The sequence below is a fragment of the Odocoileus virginianus genome, chromosome 9 (genome assembly GCF_023699985.2).
Source record: "Odocoileus virginianus isolate 20LAN1187 ecotype Illinois chromosome 9, Ovbor_1.2, whole genome shotgun sequence".
Classification (NCBI taxonomy): Eukaryota; Metazoa; Chordata; class Mammalia; order Artiodactyla; family Cervidae; genus Odocoileus; species Odocoileus virginianus.
In genome coordinates this window covers 39,302,473-39,320,152 of record NC_069682.1, presented here as the reverse complement: position 1 = coordinate 39,320,152, position 17,680 = coordinate 39,302,473, and the positions used below count along the sequence as shown (strand labels likewise).

The following is a 17,680-nucleotide window of genomic DNA, read 5'->3' as shown; positions in this document are numbered from 1 at the left end:
CATCTCTCAGCTGCAAACTCAACCGCTTCCTTTGTAAGAATTTCCAAACAACGATTATTTGCAGAGGGAGGAGGAAGAAGTGAGAGCAGCTAGCAAAACCTCTGCAATTTTCTGCCCTGGAAACACGTGGAAGAAATGTCCGGAGAAAAATGAGCAGGGATTTTCAGAACAGATGCTCGGGGTTTCTCCTCCAAAGGCCCAGATTCTGGGGTCCGAGTGGCCCCCTGCAGGAGACCGTCCTCCTGGCATGAACGGGCCGATCTCCCTAAGTGGCCAGAAACCAGGGCGCAGATTGCAGTTCAGAGGAACCAGGTGAGGAGCAGGGTTTGCTGATGAGTGACTGATCCTCCAACCTTTGGCTCAGAGCTGGCAAAGGAGACCAAGGAACAGGGCCGAACAGGGCCTGGTCCAGTGGTCCTGGCACCCTGCCTGAGCGCCCTCTACAAGCCCAACCCACGGTTAGGAGAGGGGCTCTGGAAGCACGTGGCCTGCAGCTCAGCCCCTGAACACCTGGGTGACCTGGGGCGAGGGTCTCCAGGCCTCAGTTCCTCAATTAGTTTGTGCTGAGAATTTGGGGACATCGTGAATGTAACAGCCCTTGTTACAGCCTGTTAGTGTTAGTTAGTTAGTGTGAGTCTCTCAGTCATGTCTGACTCTTTGTGACCCCATGGACTGTCGCCCACCAGGCTCCTCTGTCCACGGGAGTCTCCAGGCAAGAATACTGGAGTGGGTTACCTTCTCCAGGGGAATCTTCCCAACCTGGGGATCGAACCTGGATCTCCTGCATGGCAGGTGGATTCTTTACCGTCTGAGCCACCAGCTACCTGTGCCTTCCCCCAGGTGCAGCAGGGAGTCTGGCTGCCCTGTGCTCACGGCCTTGACCCTGTGGTAACTCAGGGGCCCATGGTCACTGCTGCTGGTCCTCAGGGCCAGGGGTCATTCCCACTTTCAGAAGCTCTGGGGTAGGGGGGCTCAGAGTGGTTATGGGACCTGCCTACGGCCCATCTCCAGACCTCGGCCCTGTTGTCTGTGAATGTGGGTGATGGTCTACTTCACCGCCCAGGCCTGTGGGTTAGCAGAGGCCCGGAGATGAGGCAGGAGTGGGGATTACAGTGTGTTACAGGACCTGGGGAAGTGTGTGTGTGTGTGTGTACTGTGTATGCATGAGTACCCTGGGGAAGTGTGTGTGATGTGTGTGTACTGTATTACATGTGTCCTGTGTATGCATGTACACCCCAGGGAAGTGTGTGTGTGTTACATATATGCATGTGCATCCCGGGGAAGTATATGTGTGTGTACTGTGTTATATGTGTCCCGTGTATGCCCGTGCACCCTGGGGAAGTGTGTGTGTTACATATATGCATGCGCACCCTGGGGAAGTATGTGTGTGTGTGTACTGTGTTACATGTGCCCCGTGTATGCCCGTGCACCCTGGGGAAGTGTGTGTGTGGTGTGTGTGTCCTGTGTTACATGTGTCCTGTGTATGCATATATACCCCAGGGAAGTGTGTGTGTTACATGTATGCATGTGCATCCCAGGGAAGTGTGTGTGTGTGTACTGTGTTACATGTGTCCTGTGTATGCATGTGCACCCCAGGGAAGTGTATGTGTGTGTGTGTGTCCTGTGTATGCACATTCAGCAGTCTTTGTTTCAGTCTTGACATGTGTCTGAACGTGAAAGTGAAGTCGCTTAGTCATGTCCAACTCTTTGTGACCCCATGGACTGTAGCCTACCAGGCTCCCCTGTCCATGAATTTTCCAGGCAAGAATACTGGAATGGGTTGCCATTTCCTTCTCTGAATGTGAACATGTGTCTGAATGTGAACCCATGTGTAAGCATGTGTTTCTGAGTGTGAATGAAAGGTGCGTATGTTCTTATGAGCAGATGTGTGTAAGTTTGTGTGAGTGGGTGTTTTGTATGTATGTTGTGATGTTGGTTTTATGCGTCAACTTAACTGGGCCACTGCGGGCCCAGACACTTGGTCAAGCATGATCCCCTGTGTGTTCATAAGCAATGTTTCTAGAAGGGATCATCAGCGTTGGAGCCAGTAAACTGACTAAGGCACCCAGCCCTCCTGTGTGGTGGACCTTGTCCAATCAGTTGGAGGCCTGAATACAACAAAGGCTGAGGAATAGGAATCCTCCCTGCTTGCCTGTCTTCCAGCTGGGTCATCTCTCTTCTCCAGACTTCAGAATTGGACTGGGACTGTCCTGAGTCCAGACTTCTCAGCCTCCTTGATCCCACAAGCTAATTCCTTGTGATAAATCCCTCCCCACGGCCTCTGTCTGTCTGGAGAACCTGACTGATACCCTTGGGCAGGTATCTGTGTGTGTGTATCTGTGTGAGAGTGTATACAACCTGAAGTCTGCCTGTTAACGTGTGTGTGTCTATGAATGTGTGTGCATCTGTGTGAGAGTGTATACAGCTTGAGAGTCTGCCTGTTCCTGTGTGTGTGTGTCTATGCATATGTGTGATTGTGTGTAGGTGTGTACATGCACTCTTTCTGCCCCACCTGTGGCCTGGCTGCTGGGGGTCTCGGACGCTGCACTGAGCCCCACTCATTCCTTCAGGGCCCGTTCATCACTCACTTCCTGCCACTTCTCCTGCATGAAGTGTGGTGTGTGGTCCCCTGGCCGGTGTGGTCAGGACTCCCTGCCCCGGATGTAAGTACAGCTTCTCAGGCTCTACTCCTGATCAGGCTCTGTGAGGGGGGGCCCAGGAATGTTCCACAAACCCTCCACGAGACCTTCGGTCTCCAAGGTCAAGTTTTCTGGCCTGGAGTGTCACTGGCATGCATGGTGTTCTTCTGACTTCCATGTCATGCCTGTTGCTGATTGGCTGGAGCCATCCAGTTCTCAGACTGTCCTTCCTGGGCAGCCCAGCCACGTGGCCATGGAGTGAATGGGACACTGGAGCCGTCTTGCGGCTCTCGGGTCCTGAGCTTCCTGCCTTGTGCTGCCCATCTTGGCCATGGCTGGGCTTGGGGAGCTGGGGCTCTGCCTGCAGTGCTGCTGCGTTAGTTCTGATGACGATGGTGGTGACGATTAGAGGGTGTGTTCCAGCACTGGCTCTGTGCCCAGCCATTTTCTAAGCTCCGTCTTTTTAATCCCTACACTGTTTGACAGGGAAACTGAGACACATGGGTTGAGGAGTTGCAGGACATTCTGAAGAGCTGGGGCCCAGGCGAGCAGTGTGGTCTTGGCCGCTGTCTTGCACCCCCTGACCCCAACCCTGCCCAGGGGCCTGAGCTGGAAGTGCTGGCAAGCCTACAGACGTCAGCTTGGCCATGGGGATCCCTGATGGTGGCCTGAGGGGGCTGCCATCTGTCCAGCACGACTGTTAGCAAAAGCATTACGAGGCCCTGCAGAGCAGGGAGTATGGGAGCCTTGGGAGTAGTCTGGGTGTGTGCGTGTGTGTGTGTGTGTGTGTGTGTGTGTGTGTGTGACTTTTGTGTACCCAAACAATGTACAGAAGAAACACAAAAACAGATTGCCCCTGGAGAAGATTATCCAATGGGCCTCTGACCCTTTATGTCTGCATGTGCTTTATTTTCTAAAGTCCACAGTAGTTGTCTGAATGGAGAAACAGGAGGGTGCTTTTTGGTCCAAAAAGAGCTGATGGTCTGAGTGGGGGGCGAGCAGACTTTGTCCACATGGTGGTGCTGTGACCCAAGAAACAAGCAGGTCTAGCCTGGCGTTTCCCAGGCTCAGGGCTGGGGCCTGGGGGCTTCCTCCTCTGCTCTGGGACCCCCCTGCTCCTGTCCTCATGTCTGCACTGTTTTGGTGATGGATTTCAGCAGACCTCGGCCCTCTCTGGGGAAATGCATTTCTTAGCAGGGAGGACTCTGCAGGTCTTCAGCCTGGGGACTCTTCACCCTCCCCAGGCTGGGCCTCATCCTGGGGGATTTTGGTGCTCGTGGGGGTGGGGTTCCCACACCCAGTGCCGCCCACAACCCTCTGTCAAGGCCACGCTTCTGCACATGGGGGCTGCATGACTGGACACAGCTGCTCCACTAGATCTGGGATGTCCCTGGGGAGATCCCCAGGGGGTGTGCTCCACTAGATCTGGGATATCCCTGTGGAGATCCCCAGGGGGTGTCTGAAGTCACCTAAGACGCTGACGCCCCACCTGGACAGATCTCTGCAGGGCTGTTGGCCTGGTGGCTCCTGGAGCGGCAGGCAGAAGCTTCATTGCCTTTTATGAACTAGCCTTCAAAGTCACACGGGGTTACTTCTATCATAACCACAGACCTGTGCTGTGCTTATCACTCAGTTGTGTCTGACTCTTTGCCACCCCATGGTCTATACAGTCCATGGGATTCTCCAGGCTGGAATACTGGAGTGGGTTGCCGTGTCTTCCTCCAGGGAATCTTCCCAACCCAGGGATCGAACCCAGGTCTCCCACATTGTAGGTGGATTCTTTACCGTCTGAGCCACCAGGGAAGCCCAAGAATCCTGGAGTGGGTGGCCTATCCCTTTTCCGGAGGATCTTCCTGACCCAGGAATTGAACTAGGATTTCCTGCATTTCAGGTGGATTCTTTACCAGCTGAGCTACGAGGGAAGCAGACCAACTTAGACTCAAAGGACAGGAAACAAAGCCAGCCCCATCTCTCGGGGTCACTAAGAAGAGCATGGGGGAGGGGACATGTCTGCCTCGGGTGGGTCCAGAGAGAATCAAAGGCTAAACCTCTCTGGAAGGGACCCTGCCTCCCTGACTTTACCACCCGCTGCAGGTAAGCCTGCAGGTGAAACTTTACCACACCTGTTGCTGTCTGCATGGTCAGGACAGGGCGGTGGGGTGGTGGGGCAGTGGGCCATCGGGCCCCACAACCCAGGGGTTCTGTTTAGGAGGGGCTGACACTGGCTCTTGGAGTGGGCTCTGATTGGCCCATGTTAGCTCAGTGGGTTAACAGATGGACAAATGACCAAAGGACTTATGTCTGTGGTGGGGGTGGCGGGGGGAGGAAACTGTGTCTTGCTTTACGATCCTGTTCCCCCCTCTTTCTTCATGTACATCAATTAAGCAGCACATAACCCCCCAGAGCTTCTGGTAGCCTTCTTGGTATAGGAGGACAGCCTGGCTGAGGAGGAAGCTCTAACGGGAGAATTTTAGAGACTTGGCCGTAACAAACTCCTGGATCAAACCCACCCTGAAGCGCATATGCTGCTAGATCTTCCAGTTATGACTGCAGGCACAGTGGGCCTTGGCTCCTGGACACTGCCTTACTCATGGCAGTGCTGTGGCTTCTGTCCAGAGGTCACCTAAAGGCCTGGCTTGGCTTCTGACACCCATTACCTAAGGTTGCCAATTAAAATGCAGGGCACCCCATAAACTTGAATTTTAGAGAAATTAAAGTAATATTTTGGTATAAGTACAGTGTAATAAAACCTAAGTAGACTTCCCAGGAGGCTCAGTGGGTAAAGAACCCGCCCGCCAATGCAGGAGACACAGGTTCGATCCCAGGGTCAGGAAGATCCCCTGGAGGAGGAAATGGCAACCCACTCCAGTATTCTTGCCTGGGAAATCCCATGGACAGAGGAGCCTTGTGGGATACAGTCCATGGGGTTGCAAGAGTTGGACGTGACTGAGCACACACACATATTCTAAGTATTACATGAGGTATACTTACCCAATAAAATCATTCATGTCTAAAAGTCAAATTCTGTGTATTTTTATGTGCTAACCCTGGCAGCCCTTCACTCGCTTGGCCTGGTGACCTGGTCAGAAGGACAGACTTGCCAGCTCTTTACACACGATTCTTCTGGGTGGAGTGTGGGGCTCTCAACTCAGGGCCCTAGTGGGTGAGCCTGGTCAGCCGACCACACCGGCCACAAGGGGTCTTGGTTTGGATCAGCGCCTGCTGCTGCTTTTGCCCTTACGTTTTGTGGGTCGAAAGCTGGAAGAAAGCGGAATGTGTCCCCAGCTGGGCCCCACTTCTGGTCACCTGCCGCCAGTGTCCCCTGCCAACCTGAAACCTTCCATGTCCCCCACCCTGGCCTGCATGCCTGTCCCTACCACATGCCAGTGACCGAGTTCCCTGGTTGTCACACACTCTGAATAAGGGAGATGGCTTTTGCTTGCTCTCGTCTGGGTGGTCCTTGTTTATTTTCTCACCAGGAGATGTGGGTGGCGATTGGACTGGCGACACGGCCTGCGCAGACAGGTTAAAGCATAGGTTCTTGCTGGGCAGACACACCAGACACTCTGCTCAGGCAGACACACCACCCATCCCACCACTGGGTTTGCCTTCCTCCCTGCATCCCTCCTCCTCATATTTTAGGATGATTGCAGATTGGAATGGGTGAAGGTTGCTTCTCTGCCTCAGTCCCCGCCCCTCGGTGTCTGACGACCCATTTATTACCATTAATTTGGCCCGAGTGGGGCTTCCCCCGTGGCTCAGTGGTAAAGAATCTACCTGCAATGCAGGAGACGTGGGTTCGATTCCTGAGTCAGGAAGATCGCCTGGAGGAGGGCATGGCAGCCCACTCCAGGATTCTTGCCTGGAGAATCCCATGGACAGAGGAGACTTGCGGGCTGTAGTCCGTGGGTTTCTAAAGAGTTGGACACGACTGAAGTGATTAGCACACACACACATGCAGGCACCAGGCGTACCTGTCCTTGTGCATTTGTAACTCTCGGGCCTCATTTGCTTGACTCCACAGTGTTGTGGATAACACAATTCACTGACTTTCCTTCTGCTGTTAGTTTCCACAGCCCTTGTGTAAAATTCCACATAGCAATTTCCTGACCCCAAGTTGTGTCGTGAGCTAGGGTTGGTTCCTCAACCTGCTTTAACTTTGTTGGACCGGCCCAACCTGGGGCTGGCTGGATTTAACATGTCATATGTGTGGTCGGTGCAGCTGTCACAGAACCACAAATCCAGGGTCAAAGGGATGGTCATGAAATTAAGTTCTCACTTGATTTCTTCTGCAACATTTTAGTAGAAAAATGTTCAAGCTTTTTCAGAAAAAATGAATGAATTGTCCTGTGGATACTCACGTGCTATCCCCTAGATGCCACAGTTAACTTCTTCTATACTGGCTCTGATAGAGAAAGAGAAAAGGCACAAACTGGATGATTAAATAGTTAATCCCACTAGGGAATTGTAAGTAGGAAAACTATGGGAGACCCCTGTAAGTTAATGATTATTCAAGAAAGCAGGTTGCTCTCAACACAACCGTACAACAGAAGCATGAGGCATGCCCCCAAACAATAAAACAATAGTGGCATGAGTCCCACATCCTGCCCAGTGAGCTCAATAAGTTAATGATCCCTAGGACATGCTCTCTGCTCACATAAAAACAATAATTTGTGGACCTAGTTGGACCATGTAGGGACAAAAAAACTCCCCTGCCCAACCTGGAGGGGAAGCTGATGATGGAAGCATGAGGTTTACTCAAGAAAGACAAAGAAGGTCTTCTCCCCCTCCCTCCTTTTCCTTTGATTGTAAAACTGTGGCCCAGTAAGTTCTTGGGGTGTGGTACCTCCTTTCCCATCTGCTTGTAAGACTCACAAATGTCCTATTTTAATAAATCACTTTGCTGCTCACTGAATTCTTCTCTGTGCTAAGACGTAGAGGACTATGGTAACGGAGCTCTTTGGAGCCCCTGAAATGACACCTAATGGTTTCAGCTCTATCCATCCATCCATCCATCTGTCCATCCATCCATCCATCCACTCATCCATCCATTCACCCATCCATCCATCATCCATCATCCATCCATCCATCATCCATCCATCTAGCCATCCATCCATCTATCCATCCATCCATCCATCCATCATCCATCCATCTAGCCATCCATCCATTTATCCATCCATCCATCCATCATCCATCCATCTAGCCATCCATAGATTTATCCATCCATCCATCCACCATCCATCCATCCATCACCCACCCATCTAGCCATCCATCCATCCATCCATCCATCCATCATCCATCCATCTATCCATCCATCCATCTATCCATCCATCCATCCATCCATCATCCATCCATCTATCCATCCATCCATCCATCCATCATCCATCCATCTAGCCATCCATCCATTTATCCATCCATCCATCCATCATCCATCCATCTAGCCATCCATCGATTTATCCATCCATCCATCCACCATCCATCCATCCATCACCCACCCATCTAGCCATCCATCCACCCATCCATCCATCATCCATCCATCTATCATCCATCCATCCATCATCCATCCATCTAGCCATCCATCCATCTAGCCATCCATCCATCTAGCCATCCATCCATCGATCCATCTGTCCATCCATCCATCCATCCATCCATCCATCATCCATCCATCTAGCCATCCATCCATTTATCCATCCATCCATCCATCCATCCATCCAGCCAGCCAGCCAGCCAGCCATCCATCCATTTATCCATCCATCCATCCATTTATCCATCCATCATCCGTCCATCATTCCTCAGTTCCTCTTGCTATTTTTGCACATTATTCACAAAGTAGCTGCACTTCAGTTGATATTGAATTCTGGGGACCCCATCCTGCCCAGTGACATCAGGGACTTGGTTTAAATTCTCTCAGAGTCAGTAAAGCCTCCAAAACCTGCTGCAGCCCAGTTCTACCACTCCAGCGGTCACCAGGCCCCTTTTCACACTAGGGGCCCAGTGACAGGCTCCCTTTTCCCCAGGGTGATTCTTTAAAAGAAGGCAATGAAGGGAAGCAAGAGGCAGAACCTGTGGGGGAGTTAGAGCCCAGAGTTGGGTCTGTCCTGCCTCTGGCCCAGGGTTCTGGCAGGCCCAGAATATGTGAGTCTAACAAGCTGGCAGGTGAGGCTCCACTTTGAGAACATCTGGTTTAAGCTTGCATGGCTCCTTAGAAGTCCAATGATCCCTAAAATAACTGCTTAGCCAGAGTCTGGGGTGTCCTTTTGGAACAGAGATGGAAACATGCTTCTGGCCCAAGGGTGCTACAGTTTTTACTCCCAAGGGAGGCCAGGCCGGCCCCTCCCCTGGCCTAGATGCCCCTGTATGCTGGTTCTGGGACAGCACCTTCAGGGCGGTGGCTTGATCCTGTTCTGGGTGTGTTTCCTCTGCAGGCTGTGTGTCTCCGCAGGTCTGCCTCAGGCCACACCTGCAGCGCCTCCGTGGCTCTCCTAGTGTCCATGGCTCCACTGACCAACGGGAGAGGGAGTCCAGCCATGTCCCAGAGAGAGAGGTGTCATCATTAGACCTGCATGCACCATGGCACCAATAACCTTTCTTTTCTTGATTTATTTCCTCATCACCCAAATTAAAACACGCTGTAAGAAAGCAAGTGTGTGGCTTTGAGGATGCCTTTGCCTCCTTCTGCGGACCGCACAACGCTGTCTTTCACACTCTGCTGTTGCAAATTAAGTCGTTAACAAAAGAGTAAACTCATGTTAATTGTCGATGGCTTATTAGTACCTATGTGGATGGCCAGGCTGGGGACGTGTGTGAGTTTCATTAATTTCCCCAGGCTTTTGGAGTTTGGCTTGAACTCAAAGGCCCTTCATGAGCGAACTCTTGTAAAGCTTTAATTAACTCTTGCCAGTGTCAATATATTTTATTACCTTCCACAGCCCACAGGCTCCCTCATGACTAATTTACTCAGATGTTCCCAGCCGCTCTCATGAAGGCTGATGCTCCGGGCGGACAGGAGTGGATTGCGTTGCTTTATGGGTTACAGCTCAAGGGCAGTGCGTGTCCATCAGAGATGATAACTGGGGTGGGGTGGGGGGAACACTTTGCTCTGGGGAGTCAGAACTTGTTGCTTTAGAAACCGAGGGTCTGAGGTTGGATTGATATATACACACTACTATGTAGACCACTTTATATACGTCTATAAAATAGACCACTAATAAGGACCCACTGTATAGCACAGGCAACTTGACTCAATACTCTGTAATGGTCTTTATGGGAAAAGAATCTGAAAGAGTGGATATATGTATGTGTATAACTGATTCACCTTGCTGTACAACAGAAATTAATACAACATTGTAAATCAACTGTAGTCCAATAAAAAAAATAAGGGAACCAAGGGGCTGAACTTGGAGATATGAGTTTGGCCATGACCTTGAAGACCGGGTGGGGTCTGGGAAGGCCAAGTCTGGGTCCTGACCTTTGCTTGAAAGCTATGGAGTGGAGGGTCAGTCACCCCACCTCCCACTCCCTTTCCCTCCATTTGAAGGCCCGGGTGGGAGCCTTGCCCCTAGAGGGTCAGGTGCAGGCGCATCTTCATGGACACAGGTATAGGTGGAACCGCTGACTTCCACTGGCTCGGAGGTCTGGGGTCTGAGACTACCTGGCCTCTTGAGGTGGGAGCCAGGGGGACAGACATTGTCAGCATGTGGCCCCTGCAGCAGCTACCTGCCCATTCCACCTGCATCCGCAGCCCCTGCCTCTGCCCACAGGATCAGAAGGGTCGAAGGGCAACAAGCTGAATTTCATCATTCTTGCGGTGGAGGAGGTGGCGGTCTGCCCAAGGGGGGCACCCCAGGCTGTCAGGCCTACTTCCCCGGGCCGCTTCTTGTCCTTGTCTCCAAATCTGGATTTATCCAAATGGTGAACTTTGAGGCTTGCTACTTTGATCTGTTTGAAGGCACATTTACGTGTAGTGGATGTAAGATCGTAAGTGGGTGATTCCATGAGCTTCTGCAGATACATGCACTCAGTACAGAGCTGTGGGTTCCCACGATCCCCGCATCAGTCTACTGGCTCCCCGGGCACTGTGCTCTGATCCTGTCCCCAGACACTGGCCCGGCCACCTGCAGCTCTGCGTGGGGGACTTGTGCAGCTGAACAGTTTTCCCAGCCCCCATCTTTTGTGATGTCCCTGGGGTGAACCCTGCGGTTCCTGTGTCCTTTCCTCTTACTGAGGAGTAGGGTTCTGTCCGTTTGTCCATTACTTGCTGATGTGTGTTACATTTTGTCCAAGTTTGGCCATTAACAAAAATGCTGCTGTAAATATCCTCACACAATTCCTTTTGTGGATGTTGTTTTTGCTTCTCCTGGGGCGGGGGGGATTGGTGAGTCGTTGGGTGGGTGTGTTTTCAATTTCTGCAGAAACTGCCAGGCTGCTTTCTGGAGCAGCCGGACTGATCTTCACCCCCAGCAATGGTGCTGTCAGCACTTGGTACAGTCACCCTGTTTAAAAACACTTTTCACCAGTTGAGGCTGCCTCACTGCGGACAGGTCCACAGGCCTATTCCAGACATGACTATTTTGTTATCTTTGTCGGTAGGATTTCCACCATTAGTGCTTTTCTTATTTTGCATTTCTTTTCTCCCAGGTGTGACTTCTGTGTAATTTTGTCACTCTGATCTTCAGTTGACTTTTTCTCTCTCCAGCTAAATCTTGTCTGCTCTTTAACCCATGGAGTTTTAAATTTCAATGATTATATTTTTCATTTTCAGAAATTCCACTTTGTACTTTATTAAGACTCTGTGGTCAATTTTGAGGGTCTCTCATTCCTTTGGTTTTTGTCCATTTCAGCATGTTGAGCACCTTTATGTTTTTGAATTTGATAATCCCCTTCTCTTTTGTCTTCACAGATCCTCTCTCCTCACTTTTTGCTGTTGTCATTGATTCTAGATTGAAATGGTTGGTTTCCTCATTCATGATTACTCCCAAGTCTCTGTCGAGCATCAGGGATGCTCACTGTGCCCTGGGGGGAGGCAGTCCTCTGTCCTTGTCCTCTCGTGGGTTCTGTGTTGGACAGGCCACCCCCTCTGCCTGCCAGGTGCCTCTACCTCTGCAGTCCTGGGGCCTTGTCCCCTCACCCCTCTGATAATACACAGGCTTGCATTTTGCCATCAAAGCTCAATGACTCTATGACCTCAGTTAACTTTTAAAAAACTTTTCTAAACCTCAGTTTTCTCATCTGTTATGTGGTCACAAGTCAGCACCCGGCGGACAGTTAAATTATTTCTTCCCTTTTCCTTTCTCTCTTCTTTTACATCCACTATTTTCTCATTTAGAGTGACTATTAAGCCAAGACTATTAGAAACTCTGAACTGTGTATTAAATTAGGCTGAAGCACTACTTACAATATAATAATGATTCTTTGAAAATATTTCAACTTTTTCTTAAATATTTTTATTTTATTTATTTGGCTGCATGGGGTCTTAGATGTGGTACACAGGATCCTCATTGCAGCATGTGGAATCTTTTAATTGTGGCATGCAAACTCACATGGGATTTTAGTTCCCTGACCAGGGATTGAACCTGGGCCCCCTGCATTGGGAGCACAGAGTCTTAGCCACAGGATCACCAGGGAAGTCCTGAAAATGTTTCACCTTTTTAGCTCTTCTGCTGTTGCCTTATTGACTCTCTGATTTGTCAAGAGGGTAGAACAATCAATCAAAAGGCTCAGTATAAAGTCTCTCGTTGCTGGTGTAATAAGTCTTCCACTGAAATTCAGGTAATTGTCGCCTTTGAGTCATGATGGGGAGGGGGCAGAGCAGAGGAACAGCCCCTAAGGCGGCTGTCCTGGGAAGGTGTTCTCAGAGTTCGTGTTTAAGCTCTGTTGGGGTGTCCTCTGAAGTTTCTCAAAAGATAACATACGCTGACTGCTTATCTATCTTGAGTCCTCTGCATGTGATAAAAGCCTTTGCTTCCCCTGCCAGATGCTCGGAAGGGGGATAAAATGTTAACTTGTCGTCGGTGAAGATCCCTCGCATTTTGATTGTGATGGCTCTAGGACCCGGGATTCCTCTCCTTGCCTAGTCAGAGCTGCTGGGAGGTCACAGGTATGGATGTCCAGGAGGTTTGCTTGTCATTTTCTCTGGTTGGCAGGCCCCTCACTTCCTTCTCCATCACGGCCTTGTTTTCCTACAAGAGATGACACACGATGACTCCTTTCTGGTCGATGACTCCTTTCTGGTCCTGCGCTCACTTACCCGTCTGGATAAGGCCCCTTTATCCTCTAGCAGTTGGGGCCTCTGCTTTAGCAGTGGCACCTTAGGAGGCAATGTTGCTGTGTCCGGAGGCGTCTCTGCTTCAAGAATCTTATTGGAAACACCCACCCCACCTCCAGACACGCTTGCACACAGGGGAGCCTTGGAAGGGGAGTCCTGCTGCTGTAAACGGCACCCGAGAAGATGCCTGGGGGAGGTTTCACTGGTGTAGGCAGGAGGGAGCAATGCAATATGCAAAGGGATGGTGGTGGGACCCATCTGTCCATTTGTCCATCCACTCATGCACTACGTGTGGCTTAATTAGATCCTTTCCTTCTCTTCAGCGGGCATGTGACGGCTCAAAGCCTGGTGCTGGAGTTACAAACACAGGACATGTCTTGACCTCACGTTGCTCAGTCTCGTGGGCCAGAGTGACCCATAAACAGATTCATTGCCCAGTGTGAATGTCACCGGTGAGTGCATCAGGGTGGAGAGGAGGGCAGAGCTTTGGGAGTCGGGCTGGGTGACCAGGGATGCACCAGAGTTCACCTTCACACTGGGTGTTGGACTATAGGCTGGAGTGCCTGAGCTGCCACCCCCAGGAGGGTCTGGCTTGGATGAAAGTGTGGCCTGCAGCCTAGACGAGATGGCAAGTGCCAATCATGAGGGCCCCAGGGGCCTGGCTACAGGACTTGCACGTTATTCTGCAGGAGCTGGGATCTTGTGAAGGGATGTGATAACAATCAGAACTGCATTTTGAAAAATTGTTCTGGATGCTCTTTGGTGGACGAGGCAAAGGGGCCAGGTGGGAAGCCACTGTCTATGCAGGAGGTGCTGATGCTGAGCCCGGGGTGGGGAGGGGTGGAGGTCAGCAGGGGCTCCCTGGGAAGAGGCTTTGGTAGGAGGTGAGGGGGAGACATGGACAGAGGTTAGATGAGGTTTAGCGACTGAAGCTGGGGCACCTGGAGACCCAGAAAATGGGCTGCAGGCAGTATGGGTGTGAGTGTGCTGGGTGGGTAACGGGTGTCAGGGCATAGTTCAGGTTTAAGGGTCTGTGTGCATTGAGGTGAGGAGGTCTCACAGACAGTTGTGAACATATCTGAGCTTAGGAGGAAGAGTGACAGACTCAGGGGTGATGGGCAGGACAGACAAGGGGTGATGGGTACTCCAGATGCAGGGGTGATAGGCCATAGAGATTCTTCAGATGCCCTCTGTGAAGGGCCTAACTTATTAATTAATATCTCTCTAGCACATCATGAAGCTTGTGGTAGACTCAAAACCTAGGACTTTCCCATCAGACGTGCCGACGGTTCCAGTCTCTGCCATCTCATTTCTGAGTGACTGATCTCTTGAGTTCAAATGCACAACCTTCCATCTGATTATTTCTGGTCTGACCCTGGCCTCTGGGGCCTGGCTGTCGTGCTGCTGGCCCCTGAGTCCCATGGCCCCTGCCGCCGTGGCGGGGTCTCTGCTGCTGCCCCCCAGGGGGCTGTCGATGGAACAGGACGCTGGCTGCTCTGAGCCTCCGAGTTCTGTATGAGTTCTGTACGTGGGGCACAAAGCGGCCCCTGCAGGGTGGGCGGTGCTCGCCGTCATGACACCCCCACGTGAGCGTATCGGCAGAGGTCAGGCCATGTGCCGTCAGTCATCCTGGAGGCACTGCTGGACTGAGCTTTCGGCCTCACTTCCTGTCCCTGGAATTTTAAATTGGAAGGCGGCTTTGGCAGCCTGCGGTGTTCAGGGGCAAACAGGAGATGGAAAACCACCCCCGCCCCCTTCTCTGCCAGGGGCTGCCTCAACCCAACTCACAAGACAATTTCTTTGTTATTTGTGGAAAGAGGGTGAGGAATTTAGAGGAATTGTATTAAGTGGGTAAAATCTTTTATTTCATCTTTCTCAAATAGCAGATTTTCAAAGACTGGCAGGCAAATTGAAGGGAAGTGCGTGCGTGTGGGTGGCATGTGGGTGTCCAGTGTGAAGCTGTGAGGTCTGTTCCCAGCAGCACATGTGTTCCAGGGTAAGACACCCCCACAAGACTCGCTGGGATCCGGGGGTCTGTCCTCGCGAGTCCTGCCCTGGTTGTGGGGGGCAGGATGTGATTGGCTCAGACCTTCCAGGTGGCAGGCTGGAACCTGCGACAAGGGGCTCCTACTGCCTCTTCACTCAATGCTAAATTGTTTTACGTTAATCAGGGGTGAGGAGAAGTATTGTCAGCAAGGAAGATCTCCTGTGGTCGGTTAGCAGGTTAAAAAGCTATGCGTCAGGGATAAACAGTTTCTTCTTCAGTCTGTGTGTCACGGGGACCATGAGACCTGCCGATGAGCTGAGAGGAGCAGCTGCCCCCGTATGGGTCCTCAGCCCGCCCTTCCTGCATGTCCCCCACCCTGGGTCTACCCCATCGCCTTTGGCCGGGGGCCACCCCCATTGTCTTGCTCCGTCCACTCGGACCCGGGCAGTAGTGCAGCATCACCCTTGGGGTGGGGGCTACGCCCTTGCTCCTGCAGATGAGGGTGGTCATCGTGGCCACTTCCCCAAAGCAGCCATCAACTCTGCCCACCAAGCTGTGGTCCCATCTGGCCCCCTCTCAGAGGGTGGCTCAGCCTCGGACTGTCTTCTTAAAGTGACCTGAGCCCCTGGTGGACACTCTGGCCCCGCGCAGGGAGGGTGGGGCTTTAGGAGGTCTCTGGAGAGAGGTGCTGCTGGGGAGCGGGGTGGGTGAGGAAGGTTCCGGGAGGTGCTTCTGTGGTCACAGGAGAGGCGTCCGGTGCGGACCGATGGGCCAGGGTCTCCTCAGCCGGTTGGTTCTGATCAGCTCCCACCCCATCACTCCGGGCATGTCCTTCTTGAGAGGTCGGCTCAAAACAGTAAGGGCTAAATCCATGTGCTCAGGGCATTTTCGCCTTTCTCAGTCTCTGCGACATCTCAGGCTTTCCCTAAGACAGGAAGTTGTCTGGGTTTCGGTGCTGGGGGGGTGCTGGGCAAGGTTGCACGCCCGTCCACACTGTCTTTACTTCTGTAGCTCTGCGGTCATGCTTATCTTTGAAATTGATTTTATTGTAAAGATGAAGGGCATTTAAAAAAATGTTCTGCTCTGGAGACACTAAAGACACCTTTGACAAGAAGAGATGAATAAGAGAGGCTCTTGAGGAGGAAATCTGAGCTCAGCTTCTCCCTGGGGCTCCCTGAGCAAGAGTCGTGTTCGCCCTGGCCTGGGGAGGAGGACTGTGGTCCCCACATGGCAGGAAGTTTGGCCAGGAGTAGAGTCTGCTGGAGCTTGGTGCCGGGGACGACCCTGGGGAGGTGGGGGTGCTGGTAAAGAGAGACCAGGCTGGAGTTTCCACCAGGAGACACTCCACGTGACACTCCTACCATGAAATTGACAGATGGGCAGGGTCTCCATGAGCTGCTGGGCAGGGCTCGTCCCGCACCCATCTGTGGAGTGGGCCCTCCCTGCTCTCAGATGTTAGTGGCCGTCTCCAAGGCACTGACTTGAGTTGAGGGACGGTACGTCAATAGCTCATTCTGTAACCGCCCCCCCCCAACACTGTAATTAGCCTGGGTGACACTGAGGATGGAGTGCCGTCTGGGTTGCGGGTCCACAAGGCTTGCATGACATCTCAGAGGAGGGCCATTTATTTCTCCTCAAGCATTTTCGTTGACCCGGAGCATCCTGTGCAGGGGGCCTAGCCTGGTTGGCGACAGCCCAGCTGCAAGCCCAGCTGGCTGGAGCCAGGCGCCCATGTGGCGGCGGCTGTGGTTTCTGTCCCTGAGCTGACGGAGCGCCTCATGAGCCCCGGTCTGCAGAACGATAGAAACATTTGCAGTGAGAGGCAGATGGCTAGATGGCCGCTGCCCTGATCTGCTCCAGAGAGGCTGGTTCATGCCTGTGGTCATGTGACATTATCCGTTGCCACCTTTGTACTTACCCAGTGCCCTCATCTGGATGATAAATCCCACAGTTATCCTGAAATGGTTAATACGTGTCATATGAAAAGTCCTTCTGTGTTAAATGGGTGAACACCCAGATGGAAATGTGGAGGAAATCCACGAAAGGTACTGTGTATGCAGATTAAAACAGATGGTCAGTTCATGTTGGAAAGCACTGTTAATAAAAGAGAAGGCAGCATGAGGAAGTGTTTTTGCCAACAATGGGAAAGCTTTGCAAACAAGTATAAACACAGAGTTGGGACTTCCCTGGTGGTCCAGTGGTTAAGACTTTGTGCTTGAAATGCAGGGGGCACGGGTTCAATCCCTGATGGGGGAAGAGCCTGCATGCCACATGACATGGCTGAAAAACCCCGAAACAAACAAAAAACCCCCACAGCAATGCACAGTCTTGCACGGGTATGGGGAACGGGTTCCGTCTCATCTTTTTGGTCACAGCAGAACTTAGAAGACTCTTTCTGGAAGGCAGCTGTGTGCTTTGTGGGAGAGGGTTTCCACTTCCAGGAATGTGTCTTTAGGAAATATTTCAGAACAAGTAAAATCACAGGTGTTCACTGCAGCCTTGTTTATAGAAACTTGGAAAGACACGACATGCCCAGCAGAGAGGAAAACAGTTAAATGTTACTGAGCAAGCTCCATAAGCCCTCAGCAGAAATGATCCACTTTGACCTCCACTGCAGCCCTTGTTATGTAGGTACCCACATTGTCCCCACTTTACACATAAGGACACCAGGGCATGGAGCAGTGAAGGGACCTCAGATGACTCTGGACGTGGGCAGCGTGACCACCAGACCACCTCCCCCAACACAGGGTGTGGCCTGTCCAGTAGGATGGATGGTCTTGCCATCAGACC

The 17,680-nt window shown here is 51.8% G+C and overlaps 1 long non-coding RNA gene across 1 annotated transcript in view; it reads left to right on the top strand.

The window, feature by feature from the left end:
- Window positions 1-12: 12 nt before the first annotated feature.
- LOC139036651 (uncharacterized) overlaps window positions 13-17,680 on the top strand; it is a 43,060-nt gene continuing 25,392 nt past the window's right edge. The window contains exons 1-3 of the long non-coding RNA XR_011489475.1: window positions 13-312; window positions 12,613-12,735; window positions 13,227-13,355. This is a non-coding gene — a long non-coding RNA (uncharacterized lncRNA). The remainder of the gene's footprint in view (window positions 313-12,612; window positions 12,736-13,226; window positions 13,356-17,680) is intronic.